The sequence below is a fragment of the Elephantulus edwardii genome, unplaced genomic scaffold, assembly GCF_000299155.1.
Source record: "Elephantulus edwardii isolate Elephantulus edwardi_28Jun2011 unplaced genomic scaffold, EleEdw1.0 scaffold00085, whole genome shotgun sequence".
Lineage (NCBI taxonomy): Eukaryota > Metazoa > Chordata > Mammalia > Macroscelidea > Macroscelididae > Elephantulus > Elephantulus edwardii.
Window position 1 is genome coordinate 6,671,101 of NW_006399835.1, and position 5,357 is coordinate 6,676,457.

The window sequence follows — 5,357 nt, forward strand, 5'->3', positions numbered from 1 at the left end:
TCCTCCTTTGTTTCCAGCTGGGAGCTGGGGTCTGTCAGTCCTGTCAGCCACGAGGACCTGATGTGAGCCACCCTTGGCCAAGTGTCCTTCAGATCCACACTTAAAGCAAGTGAGTGGAAGCTTGCTTTCTACTCCCTTGCCTTTCTGTGGCTCTTGTCTGTGACACTGTCTACTGAAGTGGCCCAGCTTTCCACAGTGGAAGCAATTCTGACCTCCTTTATTACCTTTGGTTGGCTCTGTTTATAAGTAAGACTTCCTTTTCCTGACACAGGCCCTAAACTGGCAGCAGGAGCTGCCTCAATAATTTTGGCCATTCTCTGATCATCATAGGTTCTTGCTCATATGTTATTTCATGATATTCCTCTGTGTTAGCCAAATCCTTCTGATACAGTGACTCTGTGTACTCCCTCCATCTTCTTTTGATACTTCCTGATCATTCAACATTCTACCCAAAATATCTTTGAATATTGCCATCGTGGCTTGAATTTGTTTTTCAACTCCTCCAGCTTAAGAAATGCTGAGCAAGTCCGGCCCTTTTGATTTTCTGACTCCACCTCTCTGCACATTCCATTATAGTGTCTTGCTTTGTCGTCCCAAGCTGCCTTTTAAAATTTTCTACTCAGCTCTTTGATATCTTGATATCTTTCTTTAGCTTTGGCTTCTCAGCGCTCTAATGCAATACTCAGAGTCTCATCTGACATCCATCTTGGTCTTTTCTTCTTCTTTAGCCTTTGTAATGATCTTCTGCATTTTTCATGGACAATTTTCTTGATATCCTCCCAGAACTCATTAATTGTATTAAAAACATATCATTTACTATTTCCATCTTGTAGCCGTCTTGCCATCATGGAGCCCAGGAAGGCCTTCTGGGAGCAGGACTTTCAAACCACAAGGATAGTTGGGGGGCTTTGGTACAAAGCCACTTTTGCTGGCTATATACAAGGTCTCCGGAACCAGAGGGAGCATACAGTTACTCTTAAAATTGAAAGTGTTTATGTCTGAGATGAAACAAAATTCTACTTAGACAAGTGATGTGTTCGTGTTTACAAAGCCAAAAATAATACAGTGACTTCTGGTGGCAAACCCAACAAAACCAGAGTAATCTGGGGAACGGTAACTCATTCCCACGGAAACAGTGGCATGCTTTGGACCAGGTTTCACAGCAACATTCCTACTGGACACAGAATCCATGTAATGCTGTACCCTTTGAGGATTTAAACTTATTGAAAAGCAAATAAAATTATTGATTTGTTAAAAAAAACACGATCTGATTTATAAATCTTCAGTCACTCAAATTAAAAAAAAGAATGATTTTTTTAAAAAGAACTTGCCAAAGTATGTAAGACTCATCATTCTTGTATTCAAGGAGAATAATGTTTGCACTTTTTCCAAGACAGATTTATTAATTCTTTTGGCAATTCAGGAAATATTCAATATTCTTGCAAAGAGTATAATTTAAATATAGCTTTGGTATTCATTATTATTTTTCACCATTTCTTCATCTTTGACTCTAATGGTTGATAGGCAAATTTGAATAGAAGATATTAAAAAGTCTTCCTTGTAAAAATATGGATATTATCACCAATAGAATTGTACTTCAGGAGAGATCTTGTCATTTCCAGCATGGTAGACCATCTTTTTTTGTTAAAAAGATGACCAACAGTAGCCAATTTCAGTTATGCAATGTCTAGAATATCAATTTTTATGTAAGCTATTTAATTTTGAGAAGAAATACTTTTAATGGATTCATCCATTATATTACATGTTCCAATAAGCACTGAATATTTAAAGCAGTTTCTTCGCATTTTGAATTGTTCCACACCAGCAAATTAGTATCTTTCATATAGTGAAAGCTTTATTTCATCCATACTATTAAGATACTCTATTTTTAATAAGCAGTTCTTCCTCAATAATATCTTGAATATCTAGCAACCTGAGGGGCATAATTTACATTTTGGGACAGTGCTCTTCTTCTGTTCATAGGTTTTCAAGGGCTTTCCCCCTACACATACCCTAGAACATCTTGGTGAGCTTTGCATCTACATAGTCCTATTCTGGAAACTCCCTGAAATCTGTTGATAACGGGTGATTTTGCTGCTATTTAAAATACCAGTGGCATACTTTCTAGTATCAAAGCAACAGACAATCACAACCGTAGGAAAAATTGATAGAAAAAGTGGTCGCTTAAAGCTATTAGAACAGGATAAGAAAAAGTTTATGTGAAAATGTATATGCTATTGGTGGTTTTCAATATAACCTCTCCAATTCTAATTATTTTTCAGGTGTTAATTGAATCTTATGTATTACGTTTCATGTTGAGGACATGAGAATTCTATTCACCTGTTGAACAGGAGAAGCTGCCCTTTATTGGTTTATTTTCACTCAAAGGACATCTGAACAGATTAGTTCTTTTCTAATAGTTAATTGTGGCTTTATTGTAAGACAGGGACAAAAAATGTTTATTTTATGTTTGCTCTCTATAGTTACAGCCTAAGCAAATGGCTCCCCAGAAATAAAGAAACCTCAGTATAATTTGACCTTGGTTAAAGCATGCTCTGAAATTTAAAAAACAAAACAAACTTTAAAAAAACACCAGCAATCTTTCATTCTTAGGAATGTATCAGTTTTTCCATGCCGTAAGATCTTGGTTTTTCCATATAAACATCAAGTACGATATCTTTATAACAAATATTTTTTCAATCTTTTGAAATGACTACTTCCTATAATCTCATTCTACACAAAATATAGGAATAAAATATTAGTTAAAATTCTTATTTATTCTTTTGATTAAATGTTTTCCAAGAGTTTTTCCGGTTATAGAAAAAGCTAGTGAGCCTTTGAAATACTAATTTTTGAAATTTTAAAATCATATTACTTCACTAGGAGAATACATGTCATATTTTCAGAAATTCCCACCATGAAAAATTTTTATAAAATGATAATATATGAAAATTTGAAGTATATCTTTAAAAAATTTTTATTTTAGTGGACGTTTACTAATCATATTGGATTTAATCAATCACACATTTTGTCTTGTAACATTATGATTGATTAATGTAATTAATTATGATACATAAACAACTTTTAGTGTATATTACCTTTACCTTCATCCATTTCATCTATTTTTAATTTTCACTCCCCTTTTCTTCCCTTCCCATTCCTGTTAATTCTCAAATAATGTTTATATCTTTGTGTAATCTTTTCTTAGCATTTTATAATATGGATCTTATAACAATTTATACATTGATTATACATACCAATCTTATATTGATCTTGTGACTGACTTATGCCATTCAGGATAATTTACTCTAGCTTCATCTTGTTCAGTTTTGGAAATTCTTTATAATTATTTGTTGTTTTTATATACTGCAGAGTGAATGATGACTGCCACTGACCTCATAAACAACAAATTGAAGACTTGTTCTATCTAATGTCATCTTCACCATCACAACTATTCTTGAATCCATTGCTATAATCACTGTGTCAATACATTTAATTGAGAAACTTCCTATCTTTCTTTATTACTTCAAATTCTTAGTGTCTTTTCCTAAGAACTGGCCCTTCCTGACAACATGTCCAAAGTATGTGAAATGAAGTTTCACCATCCTTGCCTCTAATGAGCATCCTTATCATACTTCTTCCAAGAGAAACATATTTGTTCTTTTGACAGTCCATGAAAATCATTAGTCCATGGTATGTCATTCTTTAGCTTTTCAGAATAGTAAATTCTGAATGCAATCATTTCTTTAGGTATTTGTTCATTGGTGTTGTTTCTATTTCTTTGCTCTTTTAAATAATGCTACAATGAACATGAGGATGCATATATCTGTTGGTAGTAGTTCTTGTGTTTTTAATGTATAACTAGTAGTGGAATTTCTTATGTCAAATGGCATTTCTAATTTTCAACTTTCTAAGAGAGTGCAAACTGGCTTTCCAAAGTGCCTGCATCATTTTACATAACTACTAGCAGTATATGAGAATACAATTTTTCCCTCATCTTATCAATATTTGTTGTTTGCTCTCACCTCTTTAGTGATTTGAACTCACTAGAAGCTCTCATAAAACTTACAGCCTAAGTGTCAGTAATGAGTCTCCAGAAGTGATTTTGAGTTCACGTTTTTTAATAATAGGCAATTATCTTGAGCAATTCTTAATGTACTGACACATATGTGTTTCAACTACAGCTTTTCAATTCTATAAATGCAAGATATGTTTTCAGGGTATGCATTTAATTTATTTATTATAATGAACATGTAAAAAGCCAAGGAAAATGCGCAAAGACTAGGAAAATTTCTTGTACTCTATTGTCTTTTTTTTTTTTTTACAAAACTAAGACAGATCAATGAAAATTGTGCAATTAGAATGCTTCATAGAGGCAAAAATGGTGAAAATGTGTCTAATAAACTGAGCATATGGTCAGACAGAGCCAATTTTTGGAAAAAGATATCATTTTGAGAAAGGTAGAGGATCAATGAAAGAAAAGAAAAATCTTAAAGAGATAAACTGGCATAGTTACTACAAAAATAAGTTTGATTTGAGCATGGTAGAGAGCAAGATAAGGGTTCAAGATAAGACAAGGTTTTGACCTCTTGTTCATAAAGTAGTTATTAGTCATATTCAACTCCATGGAAAGTAACTACAACAAGAAAGAAAAAGCAACATCATGATAAAAGAAATAAGGATTACTATTCTCAAGGATTTAATTTCATTGTCTCCAAAATCATTACTCATGGGTATAGAAATAAAAAAAAATCAATCATCTTATAATGATGTCAGTTTGATGACTAAGGTTTATCTGATTCAGGCCATAGTCTTTCTGACTATTTCCTATGCATGTGAGAGCTAAAAAGGATCACAGAAAAAGAATTTATGCCTTTGAGCTGTGGTGTTGAAGAAGAACACTGACTATATCCCATTGACAGCCAAGAAAGCAAAGAGATATGCTGTGGAAAGAGTTCTCCAGTAGTGCTCTTTGGAGGCAAGAATACTGAAGCTTTACCTCATATACTTCAGGTATGTTGCTGGGAGAGGCTATGCCTTGAAGAAGGACATGATGTTGAGAAAGGTGGAGGGTCAGTGAAGGAGACGATAGAACAGAGTTCTGGTATTTTGTTCATAGGGTCACAATGAGTTGTACTAGACTCGATGGCACCTAACAACAACAATAACAACATTGTATTAGGAGAATGCTAATGAGAAACCTATACTTGGACCAAGAGGGAGTAGTCAGAATGGGGCAAGGAAACACCGCATGGTTCAGAACTGGGAAGGGTGTACACCAAGGACGTGTCATGTCTCCATAGATTATCCTGAACAGATTATCTGGGAGACTGGGTTCTATGAGGAGAAATGTGAGG

At 34.0% G+C, this 5,357-nt stretch overlaps 1 pseudogene; it reads left to right on the forward strand.

Annotated features, from left to right (window-relative positions):
• The first annotated feature begins 846 nt into the window (after nucleotides 1–846).
• On the forward strand, nucleotides 847–1,218 carry LOC102868674 (annotated as a pseudogene).
• Nucleotides 1,219–5,357: the final 4,139 nt, after the last annotated feature.